Consider the following 17,500-nt stretch of genomic DNA (forward strand, 5'->3'; position numbering starts at 1 on the left):
GTACTAACCAGGCCCAACACTGCATAGCTTCCAAGATCAGACGAGATTGGGCATGTCCAGTGTGGTTTGGCTGTAGGTGCTCAAAAACATTAACTTTAGACCTCTTTTACTTCTTAACTCAAGTAAATTCATTGATAAGTTGAAAAAATTAAATGCAAAATGTAATAGAAAAGAATGTTATGGATGTATAAAATTACCTACAGCACCTGGTATTCGCAGGTGGTCTCCCATCCAAGTACTAACCAGGCCCAACACTGCATAGCTTCCAAGTTCAGACGAGATTGGGCATGTCCAGTGTGGTTTGGCTGTAGGTGCTCAAAAACATTAACTTTAGACCTCTTTTACTTCTTAACTCAAGTAAATTCTATGATTAGTTGAAAAAATGTAATGTAAAATGTAATAGAAAAGAATGTTATGGCTATATAAAATTACCTACAGCACCTGGTATTCCCAGGTGGTCTCCCGTCCAAATACTAACCAGGCCCAACACTGCATAGCTTCCAAGATCATATGAGATTGGGCATGTCCAGTGTGGTTTGGCTGTAGGTGCTCAAAAGTGTTAACTTTAGACCTCTTTTACTTCTTAACTCAAGTAAATTCATTGATAAGTTGAAAAAATTTAATGTAAAATGTAATAGAAAAGAATGTTATGGCAGTATAAAATTACCTACAGCACCTGGTATTCCCATGTGGTCTCCCATCCAAGTACTAACCAGGCCCAACACTGCATAGCTTCCAAGATCAGATGAGATTGGGCATGTCCAGTGTGGTTTGGCTGAAGGAGCTCAAAAGCATTAACTTTAGACCTCTTTTACTTCTTTACTCAAGTAAATTCATTGATAAGTTGAAAAAATTAAATGTAAAATGTAATAGAAAAGAATGTTATGGCAGTATAAAATTACCTACAGCACCTGGTATTCCCAGGTGGTCTCCCATCCAAGTACTAACCAGGAAAAATACTGCATAGCTTCCAAGATCAGACGAGATTGGGCATATCCAGTGTGGTTTGGCTGTAGGTGCTCAAAAACATTAACTTTAGACCTCTTTTACTTCTTAACTCAAGTAAATTCTTGATAAATTGAAAAAATTAAATGTAAAATGTAATAAAAAAGAATGTTATGGCTGTCTAAAATTACCTACAGCACCAGGTATTCCCAGGTGGTCTCCCATCCAAGTACAAACCAGGCCCAACACTGCATAGCTTCCAAGATCAGACGAGATTGGGCATGTCCAGTGTGGTTTGGCTGTTGGTGCTCAAAAACATTAACTTTAGACCTCTATTACTTCTTAACTCAAGTAAATTCATTGATAAGTTTAAAAAATTAAAGGTAGAATGTAATAGAAAAGAATGTTATGGCTGTATAAAATTACCTACAGCACCTGGTATGCCCAGGTGGTCTCCCATCCATGTACTAACCAGGCCCAACACTGCATAGCTTCCAAGATCAGACGAGATTGGGCATGTCCAGTGTGGTTTGGCTGTAGGTGCTCAAAAGCATTAAATTTAGACCTGTATTACTTCTTAACTCAAGTAAATTCATTGATAAGTTGAAAAAATGTAATGTAAAATGTCATAGAAAAGAATGTTATGGCATTATAAAATTACCTACAGCACCTGGTATTCCCAGGTGGTCTCCCATCCAAGTACTAACCAGGCCCAACACTGCATAGCTTCCAAGATCCGATGAGATTGGGCATGTCCAGTGTGGTTTGGCTGAAGGAGCTCAAAAGCATTAACTTTAGACCTCTTTTACTTCTTTACTCAAGTAAATTCATTGATAAGTTGAAAAAATTAAATGTAAAATGTAATAGAAAAGAATGTTATGGCAGTATAAAATTACCTACAGCACCTGGTATTCCCAGGTGGTCTCCCATCCAAGTACTAACCAGGAAAAATACTGCATAGCTTCCAAGATCAGACGAGATTGGGCATATCCAGTGTGGTTTGGCCGTAGGTGCTCAAAAACATTAACTTTAGACCTCTTTTACTTCTTAACTCAAGTAAATTCTTGATAAATTGAAAAAATTAAATGTAAAATGTAATAGAAAAGAATGTTATGGCTGTCTAAAATTACCTACAGCACCAGGTATTCCCAGGTGGTCTCCCATCCAAGTACAAACCAGGCCCAACACTGCATAGCTTCCAAGATCAGAGGAGATTGGGCATGTCCAGTGTGGTTTGGCTGTTGGTGCTCAAAAACATTAACTTTAGACCTCTATTACTTCTTAACTCAAGTAAATTCATTGATAAGTTTAAAAAATTAAAGGTAGAATGTAATAGAAAAGAATGTTATGGCTGTATAAAATTACCTACAGCACCTGGTATTCCCAGGTGGTCTCCCATCCATGTACTAACCAGGCCCAACACTGCATAGCTTCCAAGATCAGACGAGATTGGGCATGTCCAGTGTGGTTTGGCTGTAGGTGCTCAAAAGCATTAAATTTAGACCTGTATTACTTCTTAACTCAAGTAAATTCATTGATAAGTTGAAAAATGAAATGTAAAATATAATAGAAAAGAATGTTATGGCAGTATAAAATTACCTACAGCTCCTGGTATTCCCAGGTTGTCTCCCATCCAAGTACTAACCAGGCCAAACACTGCATAGTTTCCAAGATCAGATGAGATTGGGCAAGTCCAGCGTGGTTTGGCTGTAGGTGCTCAAAAACATTAACTTTAGACCTCTTTTACTTCTTAACTCAAGTAAATTCATTGATAAGTTGAAAAAATTAAATGTAAAATGTAATAGAAAAGAATGTTTTGGCAGTATAAAATCACCTACAGCACCTGGTATTCCCAGGTGGTCTCCCATCCAAGTACAAACCAGGCCCAACACTGCATAGCTTACAAGATCAGACAAGATTGGGCATGTCCAGTGTGGTTTGGCTGTAGGTGCGCAAAAGCATTAAATTTAGACCTCTATTACTTCTTAACTCAAGTAAATTCATTGATAAGTTGAAAAAATTAAATGTAAAATGTAATAGAAAAGAATGTTATGGCAGTATAAAATGATGTACAGCACCTGGTATTCCAAGGTGGTCTCCCATCCAAGTACTAACCAGGCCCAACACTGCATAGTTTCCAAGATCCGATGAGATTGGACATGTCCAGTGTGGTTTGGCTGTATGTGCTCAAAAAGATTAACTTTAGACCTCTATTACTTCTTAACTCAAGTAAATTCATTGAAAAGTAGAAAAAAATTAAATGTAAAATGTAATAGAAAAGAATGTTATGGCAGTATAAAATTACCTACAGCACCTGGTATTCCCAGGTGGTCTCCCATCCAAGTACTAACCAGGCCCAACACTGCATAGCTTCCAAGATCAGATGAGATTGGGCATGTCCAGTGTGGTTTGGCTGAAGGAGCTCAAAAGCGTTAACTTTAGACCTCTTTTACTTCTTTACTCAAGTAAATTCATTGATAAGTTGAAAAAATTAAATGTAAAATGTAATAGAAAAGAATGTTATGGCAGTATAAAATTACCTACAGCACCTGGTATTCCCAGGTGGTCTCCCATCCAAGTACTAACCAGGCCAAACACTGCATAGCTTCCAAGATCAGACGAGATTGGGCATATCCAGTGTGGTTTGGCTGTAGGTGCGCAAAAGCATTAAATTTAGACCTCTATTACTTCTTAACTCAAGTAAATTCATTGATAAGTTGAAAAAATTAAATGTAAAATGTAATAGAAAAGAATGTTATGGCAGTATAAAATTACCTACAGCACCTGGTATTCCCAGGTGGTCTCCCATCCAAGTACTAACCAGGAAAAATACTGCATAGCTTCCAAGATCAGACGAGATTGGGCATATCCAGTGTGGTTTGGCTGTAGGTGCTCAAAAACATTAACTTTAGACCTCTTTTACTTCTTAACTCAAGTAAATTCTTGATAAATTGAAAAAATTAAATGTAAAATGTAATAGAAAAGAATGTTTTGGCTGTATAAAATTACCTACAGCACCTGGTATTCCCAGGTGGTCTCCCATCCATGTACTAACCAGGCCCAACACTGCATAGCTTCCAAGATCAGACGAGATTGGGCATGTCCAGTGTGGTTTGGCTGTAGGTGCTCAAAAGCATTAAATTTAGACCTGTATTACTTCTTAACTCAAGTAAATTCATTGATAAGTTGAAAAATGAAATGTAAAATATAATAGAAAAGAATGTTATGGCAGTATAAAATTACCTACAGCTCCTGGTATTCCCAGGTTGTCTCCCATCCAAGTACTAACCAGGCCAAACACTGCATAGTTTCCAAGATCAGATGAGATTGGGCAAGTCCAGCGTGGTTTGGCTGTAGGTGCTCAAAAACATTAACTTTAGACCTCTTTTACTTCTTAACTCAAGTAAATTCATTGATAAGTTGAAAAAATTAAATGTAAAATGTAATAGAAAAGAATGTTTTGGCTGTATAAAATTACCTACAGCACCTGGTATTCCCAGGTGGTCTCCCATCCAAGTACAAACCAGGCCCAACACTGCATAGCTTACAAGATCAGACAAGATTGGGCATGTCCAGTGTGGTTTGGCTGTAGGTGCGCAAAAGCATTAAATTTAGACCTCTATTACTTCTTAACTCAAGTAAATTCATTGATAAGTTGAAAAAATTAAATTTAAAATGTAATAGAAAAGAATGTTATGGCAGTATAAAATTACCTACAGCACCTGGTATTCCCAGGTGGTCTCCCATCCAAGTACTAACCAGGCCCAACACTGCATAGCTTCCAAGATCAGATGAGATTGGGCATGTCCAGTGTGGTTTGGCTGAAGGAGCTCAAAAGCATTAACTTTAGACCTCTTTTACTTCTTTACTCAAGTAAATTCATTGATAAGTTGAAAAAATTAAATGTAAAATGTAATAGAAAAGAATGTTATGGCAGTATAAAATTACCTACAGCACCTGGTATTCCCAGGTGGTCTCCCATCCAAGTACTAACCAGGCCAAACACTGCATAGCTTCCAAGATCAGACGAGATTGGGCATATCCAGTGTGGTTTGGCAGTAGGTGCGCAAAAGCATTAAATTTAGACCTCTATTACTTCTTAACTCAAGTAAATTCATTGATAAGTTGAAAAAATTAAATGTAAAATGTAATAGAAAAGAATGTTATGGCAGTATAAAATTACCTACAGCACCTGGTATTCCCAGGTGGTCTCCCATCCAAGTACTAACCAGGAAAAATACTGCATAGCTTCCAAGATCAGACGAGATTGGGCATATCCAGTGTGGTTTGGCTGTAGGTGCTCAAAAACATTAACTTTAGACCTCTTTTACTTCTTAACTCAAGTAAATTCTTGATAAATTGAAAAAATTAAATGTAAAATGTAATAGAAAAGAATGTTATGGCTGTCTAAAATTACCTACAGCACCAGGTATTCCCAGGTGGTCTCCCATCCAAGTACAAAACAGGCCCAACACTGCATAGCTTCAAAGATCAGACGAGATTGGGCATGTCCAGTGTGGTTTGGCTGTTGGTGCTCAAAAACATTAACTTTAGACCTCTATTACTTCTTAACTCAAGTAAATTCATTGATAAGTTTAAAAAATTAAAGGTAGAATGTAATAGAAAAGAATGTTATGGCTGTATAAAATTACCTACAGCACCTGGTATTCCCAGGTGGTCTCCCATCCATGTACTAACCAGGCCCAACACTGCATAGCTTCCAAGATCAGACGAGATTGGGCATGTCCAGTGTGGTTTGGCTGTAGGTGCTCAAAGGCATTAAATTTAGACCTGTATTACTTCTTAACTCAAGTAAATTCATTGATAAGTTGAAAAATGAAATGTAAAATATAATAGAAAAGAATGTTATGGCAGTATAAAATTACCTACAGCTCCTGGTATTCCCAGGTTGTCTCCCATCCAAGTACTAACCAGGCCAAACACTGCATAGTTTCCAAGATCAGATGAGATTGGGCAAGTCCAGCGTGGTTTGGCTGTAGGTGCTCAAAAACATTAACTTTAGACCTCTTTTACTTCTTAACTCAAGTAAATTCATTGATAAGTTGAAAAAAATAAATGTAAAATGTAATAGAAAAGAATGTTTTGGCTGTATAAAATTACCTACAGCACCTGGTATTCCCAGGTGGTCTCCCATCCAAGTACAAACCAGGCCCAACACTGCATAGCTTACAAGATCAGACAAGATTGGGCATGTCCAGTGTGGTTTGGCTGTAGGTGCGCAAAAGCATTAAATTTAGACCTCTATTACTTCTTAACTCAAGTAAATTCATTGATAAGTTGAAAAAATTAAATGTAAAATGTAATAGAAATGAATGTTATGGCAGTATAAAATGATGTACAGCACCTGGTATTCCTAGGTGGTCTCCCATCCAAGTACTAACCAGGCCCAACACTGCATAGTTTCCAAGATCCGATGAGATTGGACATGTCCAGTGTGGTTTGGCTGTATGTGCTCAAAAAGATTAACTTTAAACCTCTATTACTTCTTAACTCAAGTAAATTCATTGAAAAGTAGAAAAAAATTAAATGTAAAATGTAATAGAAAAGAATGTTATGGCAGTATAAAATTACCTACAGCACCTGGTATTCCCAGGTGGTCTCCCATCCAAGTACTAACCAGGCCCAACACTGCATAGCTTCCAAGATCAGATGAGATTTTGCATGTCCAGTGTGGTTTGGCTGAAAGAGCTCAAAAGCATTAACTTTAGACCTCTTTTACTTCTTTACTCAAGTAAATTCATTGATAAGTTGAAAAAATTAAATGTAAAATGTAATAGAAAAGAATGTTATGGCAGTATAAAATTACCTACAGCACCTGGTATTCCCAGGTGGTCTCCCATCCAAGTACTAAGCAGGCCAAACACTGCATAGCTTCCAAGATCAGACGAGATTGGGCATATCGAGTGTGGTTTGGCTGTAGGTGCTCAAAACATTAACTTTAGACCTCCTTTACTTCTTAACTCAAGTAAATTCTTGATAAATTGAAAAAATTAAATGTAAAATGTAATAGAAAAGAATGTTATGGCTGTCTAAAATTACCTACTCCACCAGGTATTCCCAGGTGGTCTCCCATCCAAGTACAAACCAGACCCAACACTGCATAGCTTCCAAGATCAGACGAGATTGGGCATGTCCAGTGTGGTTTGGCTGTTGGTGCTCAAAAACATTAACTTTTAGCCTCTATTACTTCTTAACTCAAGTAAATTCATTGATAAGTTGAAAAAATTAAATGTAAAATGTAATAGAAAAGACTGTTATGGCAGTATAAAATGACCTACAGCACCTGGGATTCCTAGGTGGTCTCCCATCCAAGTACTAACCAGGCCCAACACTGCATAGCTTCCAAGATCAGACGAGATTGGGCATGTCCAGTGTGGTTTGGCTGTAGGTGCTCAAAAACATTAACTTTAGACCTCTTTTACTTCTTAACTCAAGTAAATTCATTGATAAGTTGAAAAAATTAAATGCAAAATGTAATAGAAAAGAATGTTATGGATGTATAAAATTACCTACAGCACCTGGTATTCGCAGGTGGTCTCCCATCCAAGTACTAACCAGGCCCAACACTGCATAGCTTCCAAGTTCAGACGAGATTGGGCATGTCCAGTGTGGTTTGGCTGTAGGTACTCAAAAACATTAACTTTAGACCTCTTTTACTTCTTAACTCAAGTAAATTCTATGATTAGTTGAAAAAATGTAATGTAAAATGTAATAGAAAAGAATGTTATGGCTATATAAAATTACCTACAGCACCTGGTATTCCCAGGTGGTCTCCCGTCCAAATACTAACCAGGCCCAACACTGCATAGCTTCCAAGATCATATGAGATTGGGCATGTCCAGTGTGGTTTGGCTGTAGGTGCTCAAAAGTGTTAACTTTAGACCTCTTTTACTTCTTAACTCAAGTAAATTCATTGATAAGTTGAAAAAATTTAATGTAAAATGTAATAGAAAAGAATGTTATGGCAGTATAAAATTACCTACAGCACCTGGTATTCCCATGTGGTCTCCCATCCAAGTACTAACCAGACCCAACACTGCATAGCTTCCAAGATCAGATGAGATTGGGCATGTCCAGTGTGGTTTGGCTGAAGGAGCTCAAAAGCATTAACTTTAGACCTCTTTTACTTCTTTACTCAAGTAAATTCATTGATAAGTTGAAAAAATTAAATGTAAAATGTAATAGAAAAGAATGTTATGGCAGTATAAAATTACCTACAGCACCTGGTATTCCCAGGTGGTCTCCCATCCAAGTACTAACCAGGAAAAATACTGCATAGCTTCCAAGATCAGACGAGATTGGGCATATCCAGTGTGGTTTGGCTGTAGGTGCTCAAAAACATTAACTTTAGACCTCTTTTACTTCTTAACTCAAGTAAATTCTTGATAAATTGAAAAAATTAAATGTAAAATGTAATAGAAAAGAATGTTATGGCTGTCTAAAATTACCTACAGCACCAGGTATTCCCAGGTGGTCTCCCATCCAAGTACAAACCAGGCCCAACACTGCATAGCTTCCAAGATCAGACGAGATTGGGCATGTCCAGTGTGGTTTGGCTGTTGGTGCCCAAAAACAATAACTTTAGACCTCTATTACTTCTTAACTCAAGTAAATTCATTGATAAGTTTAAAAAATTAAAGGTAGAATGTAATAGAAAAGAATGTTATGACTGTATAAAATTACCTACAGCACCTGGTATTCCCAGGTGGTCTCCCATCCATGTACTAACCAGACCCAACACTGCATAGCTTCCAAGATCAGACGAGATTGGGCATGTACAGTGTGGTTTGGCTGTAGGTGCTCAAAAGCATTAAATTTAGACTTGTATTACTTCTTAACTCAAGTAAATTCATTGATAAGTTGAAAAAATGTAATGTAAAATGTCATAGAAAAGAATGTTATGGCATTATAAAATTACCTACAGCACCTGGTATTCCCAGGTGGTCTCCCATCCAAGTACTAACCAGGCCCAACACTGCATAGCTTCCAAGATCCGATGAGATTGGGCATGTCCAGTGTGGTTTGGCTGAAGGAGCACAAAAGCATTAACTTTAGACCTCTTTTACTTCTTTACTCAAGTAAATTCATTGATAAGTTGAAAAAATTAAATGTAAAATGTAATAGAAAAGAATGTTATGGCAGTATAAAATTACCTACAGCACCTGGTATTCCCAGGTGGTCTCCCATCCAAGTACTAACCAGGAAAAATACTGCATAGCTTCCAAGATCAGACGAGATTGGGCATATCCAGTGTGGTTTGGCCGTAGGTGCTCAAAAACATTAACTTTAGACCTCTTTTACTTCTTAACTCAAGTAAATTCTTGATAAATTGAAAAAATTAAATGTAAAATGTAATAGAAAAGAATGTTATGGCTGTCTAAAATTACCTACAGCACCAGGTATTCCCAGGTGGTCTCCCATCCAAGTACAAACCAGGCCCAACACTGCATAGCTTCCAAGATCAGACGAGATTGGGCATGTCCAGTGTGGTTTGGCTGTTGGTGCTCAAAAACATTAACTTTAGACCTCTATTACTTCTTAACTCAAGTAAATTCATTGATAAGTTTAAAAAATTAATGGTAGAATGTAATAGAAAAGAATGTTATGGCTGTATAAAATTATCTACAGCACCTGGTATTCCCAGGTGGTCTCCCATCCATGTACTAACCAGGCCCAACACTGCATAGCTTCCAAGATCAGACGAGATTGGGCATGTCCAGTGTGGTTTGGCTGTAGGTGCTCAAAAGCATTAAATTTAGACCTGTATTACTTCTTAACTCAAGTAAATTCATTGATAAGTTGAAAAATGAAATGTAAAATATAATAGAAAAGAATGTTATGGCAGTATAAAATTACCTACAGCTCCTGGTATTCCCAGGTTGTCTCCCATCCAAGTACTAACCAGGCCAAACACTGCATAGTTTCCAAGATCAGATGAGATTGGGCAAGTCCAGCGTGGTTTGGCTGTAGGTGCTCAAAAACATTAACTTTAGACCTCTTTTACTTCTTAACTCAAGTAAATTCATTAATAAGTTGAAAAAATTAAATGTAAAATGTAATAGAAAAGAATGTTATGGCAGTATAAAATTACCTACAGCACCTGGTATTCCCAGGTGGTCTCCCATCCAAGTACAAACCAGGCCCAACACTGCATAGCTTACAAGATCAGACAAGATTGGGCATGTCCAGTGTGGTTTGGCTGTAGGTGCGCAAAAGCATTAAATTTAGACCTCTATTACTTCTTAACTCAAGTAAATTCATTGATAAGTTGAAAAAATTAAATGTAAAATGTAATAGAAAAGAATGTTATGGCAGTATAAAATGATGTACAGCACCTGGTATTCCAAGGTGGTCTCCCATCCAAGTACTAACCAGGCCCAACACTGCATAGTTTCCAAGATCCGATGAGATTGGACATGTCCAGTGTGGTTTGGCTGTATGTGCTCAAAAAGATTAACTTTAGACCTCTATTACTTCTTAACTCAAGTAAATTCATTGAAAAGTAGAAAAAAATTAAATGTAAAATGTAATAGAAAAGAATGTTATGGCAGTATAAAATTACCTACAGCACCTGGTATTCCCAGGTGGTCTCCCATCCAAGTACTAACCAGGCCCAACACTGCATAGCTTCCAAGATCAGATGAGATTGGGCATGTCCAGTGTGGTTTGGCTGAAGGAGCTCAAAAGCGTTAACTTTAGACCTCTTTTACTTCTTTACTCAAGTAAATTCATTGATAAGTTGAAAAAATTAAATGTAAAATGTAATAGAAAAGAATGTTATGGCAGTATAAAATTACCTACAGCACCTGGTATTCCCAGGTGGTCTCCCATCCAAGTACTAACCAGGCCAAACACTGCATAGCTTCCAAGATCAGACGAGATTGGGCATATCCAGTGTGGTTTGGCTGTAGGTGCGCAAAAGCATTAAATTTAGACCTCTTTTACTTCTTAACTCAAGTAAATTCTTGATAAATTGAAAAAATTAAATGTAAAATGTAATAGAAAAGAATGTTTTGGCTGTATAAAATTACCTACAGCACCTGGTATTCCCAGGTGGTCTCCCATCCATGTACTAACCAGGCCCAACACTGCATAGCTTCCAAGATCAGACGAGATTGAGCATGTCCAGTGTGGTTTGGCTGTAGGTGCTCAAAAGCATTAAATTTAGACCTGTATTACTTCTTAACTCAAGTAAATTCATTGATAAGTTGAAAAATGAAATGTAAAATATAATAGAAAAGAATGTTATGGCAGTATAAAATTACCTACAGCTCCTAGTATTCCCAGGTTGTCTCCCATCCAAGTACTAACCAGGCCAAACACTGCATAGTTTCCAAGATCAGATGAGATTGGGCAAGTCCAGCGTGGTTTGGCTGTAGGTGCTCAAAAACATTAACTTTAGACCTCTTTTACTTCTTAACTCAAGTAAATTCATTGATAAGTTGAAAAAATTAAATGTAAAATGTAATAGAAAAGAATGTTTTGGCTGTATAAAATTACCTACAGCACCTGGTATTCCCAGGTGGTCTCCCATCCAAGTACAAACCAGGCCCAACACTGCATAGCTTACAAGATCAGACAAGATTGGGCATGTCCAGTGTGGTTTGGCTGTAGGTGCGCAAAAGCATTAAATTTAGACCTCTATTACTTCTTAACTCAAGTAAATTCATTGATAAGTTGAAAAAATTAAATGTAAAATGTAATAGAAAAGAATGTTATGGCAGTATAAAATGATGTACAGCACCTGGTATTCCAAGGTGGTCTCCCATCCAAGTACTAACCAGGCCCAACACTGCATAGTTTCCAAGATCCGATGAGATTGGACATGTCCAGTGTGGTTTGGCTGTATGTGCTCAAAAAGATTAACTTTAGACCTCTATTACTTCTTAACTCAAGTAAATTCATTGAAAAGTAGAAAAAAATTAAATGTAAAATGTAATAGAAAAGAATGTTATGGCAGTATAAAATTACCTACAGCACCTGGTATTCCCAGGTGGTCTCCCATCCAAGTACTAACCAGGCCCAACACTGCATAGCTTCCAAGATCAGATGAGATTGGGCATGTCCAGTGTGGTTTGGCTGAAGGAGCTCAAAAGCATTAACTTTAGACCTCTTTTACTTCTTTACTCAAGTAAATTCATTGATAAGTTTAAAAAATTAAATGTAAAATGTAATAGAAAAGAATGTTATGGCAGTATAAAATTACCTACAGCACCTGGTATTCCCAGGTGGTCTCCCATCCAAGTACTAACCAGGCCAAACACTGCATAGCTTCCAAGATCAGACGAGATTGGGCATATCCAGTGTGGTTTGGCTGTAGGTGCGCAAAAGCATTAAATTTAGACCTCTATTACTTCTTAACTCAAGTAAATTCATTGATAAGTTGAAAAAATTAAATGTAAAATGTAATAGAAAAGAATGTTATGGCAGTATAAAATTACCTACAGCACCTGGTATTCCCAGGTGGTCTCCCATCCAAGTACTAACCAGGAAAAATACTGCATAGCTTCCAAGATCAGACGAGATTGGGCATATCCAGTGTGGTTTGGCTGTAGGTGCTCAAAAACATTAACTTTAGACCTCTTTTACTTCTTAACTCAAGTAAATTCTTGATAAATTGAAAAAATTAAATGTAAAATGTAATAGAAAAGAATGTTATGGCTGTCTAAAATTACCTACAGCACCAGGTATTCCCAGGTGGTCTCCCATCCAAGTACAAAACAGGCCCAACACTGCATAGCTTCCAAGATCAGACGAGATTGGGCATGTCCAGTGTGGTTTGGCTGTTGGTGCTCAAAAACATTAACTTTAGACCTCTATTACTTCTTAACTCAAGTAAATTCATTGATAAGTTTAAAAAATTAAAGGTAGAATGTAATAGAAAAGAATGTTATGGCTGTATAAAATTACCTACAGCACCTGGTATTCCCAGGTGGTCTCCCATCCATGTACTAACCAGGCCCAACACTGCAAAGCTTCCAAGATCAGACGAGATTGGGCATGTCCAGTGTGGTTTGGCTGTAGGTGCTCAAAGGCATTAAATTTAGACCTGTATTACTTCTTAACTCAAGTAAATTCATTGATAAGTTGAAAAATGAAATGTAAAATATAATAGAAAAGAATGTTATGGCAGTATAAAATTACCTACAGCTCCTGGTATTCCCAGGTTGTCTCCCATCCAAGTACTAACCAGGCCAAACACTGCATAGTTTCCAAGATCAGATGAGATTGGGCAAGTCCAGCGTGGTTTTGCTGTAGGTGCTCAAAAACATTAACTTTAGACCTCTTTTACTTCTTAACTCAAGTAAATTCATTGATAAGTTGAAAAAATTAAATGTAAAATGTAATAGAAAAGAATGTTTTGGCTGTATAAAATTACCTACAGCACCTGGTATTCCCAGGTGGTCTCCCATCCAAGTACAAACCAGGCCCAACACTGCATAGCTTACAAGATCAGACAAGATTGGGCATGTCCAGTGTGGTTTGGCTGTAGGTGCGCAAAAGCATTAAATTTAGACCTCTATTACTTCTTAACTCAAGTAAATTCATTGATAAGTTGAAAAAATTAAATGTAAAATGTAATAGAAAAGAATGTTATGGCAGTATAAAATGATGTACAGCACCTGGTATTCCTAGGTGGTCTCCCATCCAAGTACTAACCAGGCCCAACACTGCATAGTTTCCAAGATCCGATGAGATTGGACATGTCCAGTGTGGTTTGGCTGTATGTGCTCAAAAAGATTAACTTTAAACCTCTATTACTTCTTAACTCAAGTAAATTCATTGAAAAGTAGAAAAAAATTAAATGTAAAATGTAATAGAAAAGAATGTTATGGCAGTATAAAATTACCTACAGCACCTGGTATTCCCAGGTGGTCTCCCATCCAAGTACTAACCAGGCCCAACACTGCATAGCTTCCAAGATCAGATGAGATTTTGCATGTCCAGTGTGGTTTGGCTGAAGGAGCTCAAAAGCATTAACTTTAGACCTCTTTTACTTCTTTACTCAAGTAAATTCATTGATAAGTTGAAAAAATTAAATGTAAAATGTAATAGAAAAGAATGTTATGGCAGTATAAAATTACCTACAGCACCTGGTATTCCCAGGTGGTCTCCCATCCAAGTACTAAGCAGGCCAAACACTGCATAGCTTCCAAGATCAGACGAGATTGGGCATATCCAGTGTGGTTTGGCTGTAGGTGCTCAAAACATTAACTTTAGACCTCCTTTACTTCTTAACTCAAGTAAATTCTTGATAAATTGAAAAAATTAAATGTAAAATGTAATAGAAAAGAATGTTATGGCTGTCTAAAATTACCTACACCACCAGGTATTCCCAGGTGGTCTCCCATCCAAGTACAAACCAGGCCCAACACTGCATAGCTTCCAAGATCAGACGAGATTGGGCATGTCCAGTGTGGTTTGGCTGTTGGTGCTCAAAAACATTAACTTTAGACCTCTATTACTTCTTAACTCAAGTAAATTCATTGATAAGTTTAAAAAATTAAATGTAGAATGTAATAGAAAAGAATGTTATGGCTGTATAAAATTACCTACAGCACCTGGTATTCCCAGGTGGTCTCCCATCCATGTACTAACCAGGCCCAACACTGCATAGCTTCCAAGATCAGACGAGATTGGGCATGTCCAGTGTGGTTTGGCTGTAGGTGCTCAAAACTTTAAATTTAGACCTCTATTACTTCTTAACTCAAGTAAATTCATTGATAAGTTGAAAAAATTAAATGTAAAATGTAATAGAAAAGAATGTTATGGCAGTATAAAATTACCTACAGCACCTGGTATTCCCAAGTTGTCTCCCATCCAAGTACTAACCAGGCCCCAACACTGCATAGTTTCCAAGATCAGACGAGATTGGGCATGTCCAGTGTGGTTCGGCTGTAGGTGCTCAAAAGCATTAAATTTATACCGCTATTACTTCTTAACTCAAGTAAATTCATTGATAAGTTGAAAAAATTAAATGTAAAATGTAATAGAAAAGAATGTTATGGCTATATAAAATTACCTACAGCACCTGGGATTCCTGGGTGGTCTCCCATCCAAGTACTAACCAGGCCCAACACTGCATAGCTTCCAAGATCAGACGAGATTGGGCATGTCCAGTGTGGTTTGGCTGCAGGTGCTCAATAATATTAACTTTAGACCTCTTTTTCTTCTTAACTCAAGTAAATTTATTGATAAGTTGAAAAAATGTAATGTAAAATGTAATAGAAAAGAATGTTATGGCTATATAAAATTACCTACAGCACCTGGTATTCCCAGGTGGTCTCCCGTCCAAGTACTAACCAGGCCCAACACCGCATAGCTTCCAAGATCAGACGAGATTGGGCAAGTCCAGTGTGGTTTGGCTGTAGGTGCTCAAAATCATTAACTTTAGACCTCTATTACTTCTTAACTCAAGTAAATTCATTGATAAGTTGAAAAAATTAAATGTAAAATGTAATAGAAAAGAATGTTATGGCTGCAAAAAATTACCTACAGCACCTGGTATTCCCAGGTGGTCTCCCATCCAAGTACTAACCAGGCCCAACACTGCATAGCTTCCAAGATCAGATGAGATTGGGCATGTCCAGTGTGGTTTGGCTGTAGGTTCTCAAAAACATTAAAATTAACTTTAGACCTCTTTTACTTCTTAACTCAAGTAAATTCAATGATTAGTTGTAAAATGAAATGTAAAATATAATAGAAAAGAATGTTATGGCAGTATAAAATTACCTACAGCTCCTGCTATTCCCAGGTGGTCTCCCATCCAAGTACTAACCAGGCCCAACACTGCATTTTTTCCAAGATCAGATGAGATTGGGCAAGTCCAGCGTGGTTTGGCTGTAGGTGCTCAAAAACATTAACTTTAGACCTCTTTTACTTCTTAACTCAAGTAAATTCATTGATAAGTTGAAAAAATTAAATATAAAATGTAATAGAAAAGAATGTTTTGGCTGTATAAAATTACCTACAGCACCTGGTATTCCCAGGTGCTCTCCCATCCAAGTACTAACCAGGCCCAACACTGCATAGCTTACAAGATCAGATGAGATTGGGCATGTCCAGTGTGGTTTGGCTGAAGGAGCTCAAAAGCATTAACTTTAGACCTCTTTTACTTCTTTACTCAAGTAAATTCATTGATAAGTTGAAAAAATTAAATGTAAAATGTAATAGAAAAGAATGTTATGGCAGTATAAAATTACCTACAGCACCTGGTCTTCCCAGGTGGTCTCCCATCCAAGTACTAACCAGGCCAAACACTGCATAGCTTCCAAGATCAGACGAGATTGGGCATATCCAGTGTGGTTTGGCTGTAGGTGCGCAAAAGCATTAAATTTAGACCTCTATTACTTCTTAACTCAAGTAAATTCATTGATAAGTTGAAAAAATTAAATGTAAAATGTAATAGAAAAGAATGTTATGGCAGTATAAAATTACCTACAGCACCTGGTATTCCCAGGTGGTCTCCCATCCAAGTACTAACCAGGAAAAATACTGCATAGCTTCCAAGATCAGACGAGATTGGGCATATCGAGTGTGGTTTGGCTGTAGGTGCTCAAAAACATTAACTTTAGACCTCTTTTACTTCTTAACTCAAGTAAATTCTTGATAAATTGAAAAAATTAAATGTAAAATGTAATAGAAAAGAATGTTATGGCTGTCTAAAATTACCTACAGCACCAGGTATTCCCAGGTGGTCTCCCATCCAAGTACAAACCAGGCCCAACACTGCATAGCTTCCAAGATCAGACGAGATTGGGCATGTCCAGTGTGGTTTGGCTGTTGGTGCTCAAAAACATTAACTTTAGACCTCTATTACTTCTTAACTCAAGTAAATTCATTGATAAGTTTAAAAAATTAAAGGTAGAATGTAATAGAAAAGAATGTTATGGCTGTATAAAATTACCTACAGCACCTGGTATTCCCAGGTGGTCTCCCATCCATGTACTAACCAGGCCCAACACTGCATAGCTTCCAAGATCAGATGAGATTGGGCATGTCCAGTGTGGTTTGGCTGTAGGTGCTCAAAAGCATTAAATTTAGACCTGTATTACTTCTTAACTCAAGTAAATTCATTGATAAGTTGAAAAATGAAATGTAAAATATAATAGAAAAGAATGTTATGGCAGTATAAAATGATGTACAGCACCTGGTATTCCTAGGTGGTCTCCCATCCAAGTACTAACCAGGCCCAACACTGCATAGTTTCCAAGATCCGATGAGATTGGACATGTCCAGTGTGGTTTGGCTGTATGTGCTCAAAAAGATTAACTTTAGACCTCTATTACTTCTTAACTCAAGTAAATTCATTGAAAAGTAGAAAAAAATTAAATGTAAAATGTAATATAAAAGAATGTTATGGCAGTATAAAATTACCTACAGCACCTGGTATTCCCAGGTGGTCTCCCATCCAAGTACTAACCAGGCCCAACACTGCATAGCTTCCAAGATCAGATGAGATTGGGCATGTCCAGTGTGGTTTGGCTGAAGGAGCTCAAAAGCATTAACTTTAGACCTCTTTTACTTCTTTACT

At 37.3% G+C, this 17,500-nt stretch overlaps 3 non-coding genes and 72 pseudogenes across 3 annotated transcripts; all 75 read right to left on the minus strand.

Moving 5' to 3' along the window:
- LOC148470392 (5S ribosomal RNA) overlaps positions 1–78 on the minus strand; it is a 119-nt pseudogene extending 41 nt beyond the window's left edge.
- A 116-nt stretch (positions 79–194) lies between these two features.
- Positions 195–313, minus strand: LOC148470393 (5S ribosomal RNA). Its single transcript, XR_015873693.1, has one exon. It is a non-coding gene; the product is annotated as a 5S ribosomal RNA (ribosomal RNA).
- A 116-nt stretch (positions 314–429) lies between these two features.
- Positions 430–548, minus strand: LOC148470394 (5S ribosomal RNA; annotated as a pseudogene).
- Positions 549–664: 116 nt separating this feature from the next.
- LOC148470395 (5S ribosomal RNA) lies at positions 665–783 on the minus strand (annotated as a pseudogene).
- Positions 784–899: 116 nt separating this feature from the next.
- LOC148470396 (5S ribosomal RNA) lies at positions 900–1,018 on the minus strand (annotated as a pseudogene).
- A 115-nt stretch (positions 1,019–1,133) lies between these two features.
- Positions 1,134–1,252, minus strand: LOC148470397 (5S ribosomal RNA; annotated as a pseudogene).
- Positions 1,253–1,368: 116 nt separating this feature from the next.
- On the minus strand, positions 1,369–1,487 carry LOC148470398 (5S ribosomal RNA; annotated as a pseudogene).
- A 116-nt stretch (positions 1,488–1,603) lies between these two features.
- On the minus strand, positions 1,604–1,722 carry LOC148470399 (5S ribosomal RNA; annotated as a pseudogene).
- A 116-nt stretch (positions 1,723–1,838) lies between these two features.
- On the minus strand, positions 1,839–1,957 carry LOC148470400 (5S ribosomal RNA; annotated as a pseudogene).
- Positions 1,958–2,072: 115 nt separating this feature from the next.
- On the minus strand, positions 2,073–2,191 carry LOC148470401 (5S ribosomal RNA; annotated as a pseudogene).
- Positions 2,192–2,307: 116 nt separating this feature from the next.
- On the minus strand, positions 2,308–2,426 carry LOC148470402 (5S ribosomal RNA; annotated as a pseudogene).
- A 115-nt stretch (positions 2,427–2,541) lies between these two features.
- Positions 2,542–2,660, minus strand: LOC148470403 (5S ribosomal RNA; annotated as a pseudogene).
- A 116-nt stretch (positions 2,661–2,776) lies between these two features.
- Positions 2,777–2,895, minus strand: LOC148470404 (5S ribosomal RNA; annotated as a pseudogene).
- Positions 2,896–3,011: 116 nt separating this feature from the next.
- Positions 3,012–3,130, minus strand: LOC148470405 (5S ribosomal RNA; annotated as a pseudogene).
- Positions 3,131–3,247: 117 nt separating this feature from the next.
- LOC148470406 (5S ribosomal RNA) lies at positions 3,248–3,366 on the minus strand (annotated as a pseudogene).
- A 116-nt stretch (positions 3,367–3,482) lies between these two features.
- On the minus strand, positions 3,483–3,601 carry LOC148470407 (5S ribosomal RNA; annotated as a pseudogene).
- Positions 3,602–3,717: 116 nt separating this feature from the next.
- LOC148470408 (5S ribosomal RNA) lies at positions 3,718–3,836 on the minus strand (annotated as a pseudogene).
- Positions 3,837–3,951: 115 nt separating this feature from the next.
- LOC148470409 (5S ribosomal RNA) lies at positions 3,952–4,070 on the minus strand (annotated as a pseudogene).
- Positions 4,071–4,185: 115 nt separating this feature from the next.
- Positions 4,186–4,304, minus strand: LOC148470410 (5S ribosomal RNA; annotated as a pseudogene).
- A 116-nt stretch (positions 4,305–4,420) lies between these two features.
- Positions 4,421–4,539, minus strand: LOC148470411 (5S ribosomal RNA; annotated as a pseudogene).
- A 116-nt stretch (positions 4,540–4,655) lies between these two features.
- LOC148470412 (5S ribosomal RNA) lies at positions 4,656–4,774 on the minus strand (annotated as a pseudogene).
- A 116-nt stretch (positions 4,775–4,890) lies between these two features.
- On the minus strand, positions 4,891–5,009 carry LOC148470413 (5S ribosomal RNA; annotated as a pseudogene).
- Positions 5,010–5,125: 116 nt separating this feature from the next.
- On the minus strand, positions 5,126–5,244 carry LOC148470414 (5S ribosomal RNA; annotated as a pseudogene).
- Positions 5,245–5,359: 115 nt separating this feature from the next.
- On the minus strand, positions 5,360–5,478 carry LOC148470415 (5S ribosomal RNA; annotated as a pseudogene).
- Positions 5,479–5,594: 116 nt separating this feature from the next.
- LOC148470416 (5S ribosomal RNA) lies at positions 5,595–5,713 on the minus strand (annotated as a pseudogene).
- Positions 5,714–5,828: 115 nt separating this feature from the next.
- LOC148470417 (5S ribosomal RNA) lies at positions 5,829–5,947 on the minus strand (annotated as a pseudogene).
- A 116-nt stretch (positions 5,948–6,063) lies between these two features.
- LOC148470418 (5S ribosomal RNA) lies at positions 6,064–6,182 on the minus strand (annotated as a pseudogene).
- A 116-nt stretch (positions 6,183–6,298) lies between these two features.
- On the minus strand, positions 6,299–6,417 carry LOC148470419 (5S ribosomal RNA; annotated as a pseudogene).
- A 117-nt stretch (positions 6,418–6,534) lies between these two features.
- Positions 6,535–6,653, minus strand: LOC148470420 (5S ribosomal RNA; annotated as a pseudogene).
- Positions 6,654–6,769: 116 nt separating this feature from the next.
- On the minus strand, positions 6,770–6,888 carry LOC148470421 (5S ribosomal RNA; annotated as a pseudogene).
- A 114-nt stretch (positions 6,889–7,002) lies between these two features.
- On the minus strand, positions 7,003–7,121 carry LOC148470422 (5S ribosomal RNA; annotated as a pseudogene).
- Positions 7,122–7,237: 116 nt separating this feature from the next.
- On the minus strand, positions 7,238–7,356 carry LOC148470423 (5S ribosomal RNA; annotated as a pseudogene).
- Positions 7,357–7,472: 116 nt separating this feature from the next.
- On the minus strand, positions 7,473–7,591 carry LOC148470424 (5S ribosomal RNA). The gene has a single exon (XR_015873695.1). It is a non-coding gene; the product is annotated as a 5S ribosomal RNA (ribosomal RNA).
- Positions 7,592–7,707: 116 nt separating this feature from the next.
- LOC148470425 (5S ribosomal RNA) lies at positions 7,708–7,826 on the minus strand (annotated as a pseudogene).
- Positions 7,827–7,942: 116 nt separating this feature from the next.
- On the minus strand, positions 7,943–8,061 carry LOC148470426 (5S ribosomal RNA; annotated as a pseudogene).
- A 116-nt stretch (positions 8,062–8,177) lies between these two features.
- LOC148470427 (5S ribosomal RNA) lies at positions 8,178–8,296 on the minus strand (annotated as a pseudogene).
- Positions 8,297–8,411: 115 nt separating this feature from the next.
- LOC148470428 (5S ribosomal RNA) lies at positions 8,412–8,530 on the minus strand (annotated as a pseudogene).
- Positions 8,531–8,646: 116 nt separating this feature from the next.
- LOC148470429 (5S ribosomal RNA) lies at positions 8,647–8,765 on the minus strand (annotated as a pseudogene).
- A 116-nt stretch (positions 8,766–8,881) lies between these two features.
- LOC148470430 (5S ribosomal RNA) lies at positions 8,882–9,000 on the minus strand (annotated as a pseudogene).
- Positions 9,001–9,116: 116 nt separating this feature from the next.
- Positions 9,117–9,235, minus strand: LOC148470431 (5S ribosomal RNA; annotated as a pseudogene).
- Positions 9,236–9,350: 115 nt separating this feature from the next.
- On the minus strand, positions 9,351–9,469 carry LOC148470432 (5S ribosomal RNA; annotated as a pseudogene).
- A 116-nt stretch (positions 9,470–9,585) lies between these two features.
- On the minus strand, positions 9,586–9,704 carry LOC148470433 (5S ribosomal RNA; annotated as a pseudogene).
- A 115-nt stretch (positions 9,705–9,819) lies between these two features.
- Positions 9,820–9,938, minus strand: LOC148470434 (5S ribosomal RNA; annotated as a pseudogene).
- Positions 9,939–10,054: 116 nt separating this feature from the next.
- LOC148470435 (5S ribosomal RNA) lies at positions 10,055–10,173 on the minus strand (annotated as a pseudogene).
- Positions 10,174–10,289: 116 nt separating this feature from the next.
- LOC148470436 (5S ribosomal RNA) lies at positions 10,290–10,408 on the minus strand (annotated as a pseudogene).
- Positions 10,409–10,525: 117 nt separating this feature from the next.
- LOC148470437 (5S ribosomal RNA) lies at positions 10,526–10,644 on the minus strand (annotated as a pseudogene).
- Positions 10,645–10,760: 116 nt separating this feature from the next.
- LOC148470438 (5S ribosomal RNA) lies at positions 10,761–10,879 on the minus strand (annotated as a pseudogene).
- A 115-nt stretch (positions 10,880–10,994) lies between these two features.
- LOC148470439 (5S ribosomal RNA) lies at positions 10,995–11,113 on the minus strand (annotated as a pseudogene).
- Positions 11,114–11,228: 115 nt separating this feature from the next.
- LOC148470440 (5S ribosomal RNA) lies at positions 11,229–11,347 on the minus strand (annotated as a pseudogene).
- Positions 11,348–11,463: 116 nt separating this feature from the next.
- On the minus strand, positions 11,464–11,582 carry LOC148470441 (5S ribosomal RNA; annotated as a pseudogene).
- A 116-nt stretch (positions 11,583–11,698) lies between these two features.
- On the minus strand, positions 11,699–11,817 carry LOC148470442 (5S ribosomal RNA; annotated as a pseudogene).
- A 117-nt stretch (positions 11,818–11,934) lies between these two features.
- LOC148470443 (5S ribosomal RNA) lies at positions 11,935–12,053 on the minus strand (annotated as a pseudogene).
- A 116-nt stretch (positions 12,054–12,169) lies between these two features.
- LOC148470444 (5S ribosomal RNA) lies at positions 12,170–12,288 on the minus strand (annotated as a pseudogene).
- Positions 12,289–12,404: 116 nt separating this feature from the next.
- Positions 12,405–12,523, minus strand: LOC148470445 (5S ribosomal RNA; annotated as a pseudogene).
- A 115-nt stretch (positions 12,524–12,638) lies between these two features.
- On the minus strand, positions 12,639–12,757 carry LOC148470446 (5S ribosomal RNA; annotated as a pseudogene).
- Positions 12,758–12,873: 116 nt separating this feature from the next.
- Positions 12,874–12,992, minus strand: LOC148470447 (5S ribosomal RNA; annotated as a pseudogene).
- Positions 12,993–13,107: 115 nt separating this feature from the next.
- Positions 13,108–13,226, minus strand: LOC148470448 (5S ribosomal RNA; annotated as a pseudogene).
- Positions 13,227–13,342: 116 nt separating this feature from the next.
- LOC148470449 (5S ribosomal RNA) lies at positions 13,343–13,461 on the minus strand (annotated as a pseudogene).
- A 116-nt stretch (positions 13,462–13,577) lies between these two features.
- LOC148470450 (5S ribosomal RNA) lies at positions 13,578–13,696 on the minus strand (annotated as a pseudogene).
- A 117-nt stretch (positions 13,697–13,813) lies between these two features.
- On the minus strand, positions 13,814–13,932 carry LOC148470451 (5S ribosomal RNA; annotated as a pseudogene).
- Positions 13,933–14,048: 116 nt separating this feature from the next.
- Positions 14,049–14,167, minus strand: LOC148470452 (5S ribosomal RNA; annotated as a pseudogene).
- A 114-nt stretch (positions 14,168–14,281) lies between these two features.
- Positions 14,282–14,400, minus strand: LOC148470453 (5S ribosomal RNA; annotated as a pseudogene).
- Positions 14,401–14,516: 116 nt separating this feature from the next.
- Positions 14,517–14,635, minus strand: LOC148470454 (5S ribosomal RNA; annotated as a pseudogene).
- Positions 14,636–14,750: 115 nt separating this feature from the next.
- LOC148470455 (5S ribosomal RNA) lies at positions 14,751–14,870 on the minus strand (annotated as a pseudogene).
- Positions 14,871–14,986: 116 nt separating this feature from the next.
- Positions 14,987–15,105, minus strand: LOC148470456 (5S ribosomal RNA; annotated as a pseudogene).
- A 116-nt stretch (positions 15,106–15,221) lies between these two features.
- LOC148470457 (5S ribosomal RNA) lies at positions 15,222–15,340 on the minus strand (annotated as a pseudogene).
- A 116-nt stretch (positions 15,341–15,456) lies between these two features.
- LOC148470458 (5S ribosomal RNA) lies at positions 15,457–15,575 on the minus strand. The gene has a single exon (XR_015874302.1). It is a non-coding gene; the product is annotated as a 5S ribosomal RNA (ribosomal RNA).
- Positions 15,576–15,696: 121 nt separating this feature from the next.
- On the minus strand, positions 15,697–15,815 carry LOC148470459 (5S ribosomal RNA; annotated as a pseudogene).
- Positions 15,816–15,931: 116 nt separating this feature from the next.
- Positions 15,932–16,050, minus strand: LOC148470460 (5S ribosomal RNA; annotated as a pseudogene).
- Positions 16,051–16,166: 116 nt separating this feature from the next.
- Positions 16,167–16,285, minus strand: LOC148470461 (5S ribosomal RNA; annotated as a pseudogene).
- A 116-nt stretch (positions 16,286–16,401) lies between these two features.
- Positions 16,402–16,520, minus strand: LOC148470462 (5S ribosomal RNA; annotated as a pseudogene).
- A 115-nt stretch (positions 16,521–16,635) lies between these two features.
- LOC148470463 (5S ribosomal RNA) lies at positions 16,636–16,754 on the minus strand (annotated as a pseudogene).
- Positions 16,755–16,870: 116 nt separating this feature from the next.
- On the minus strand, positions 16,871–16,989 carry LOC148470464 (5S ribosomal RNA; annotated as a pseudogene).
- Positions 16,990–17,104: 115 nt separating this feature from the next.
- LOC148470465 (5S ribosomal RNA) lies at positions 17,105–17,223 on the minus strand (annotated as a pseudogene).
- A 117-nt stretch (positions 17,224–17,340) lies between these two features.
- LOC148470466 (5S ribosomal RNA) lies at positions 17,341–17,459 on the minus strand (annotated as a pseudogene).
- Positions 17,460–17,500: the final 41 nt, after the last annotated feature.

Source organism: Taudactylus pleione, unplaced genomic scaffold (genome assembly GCF_031769625.1).
Source record: "Taudactylus pleione unplaced genomic scaffold, aTauple2 ptg000967l, whole genome shotgun sequence".
Lineage (NCBI taxonomy): Eukaryota > Metazoa > Chordata > Amphibia > Anura > Myobatrachidae > Taudactylus > Taudactylus pleione.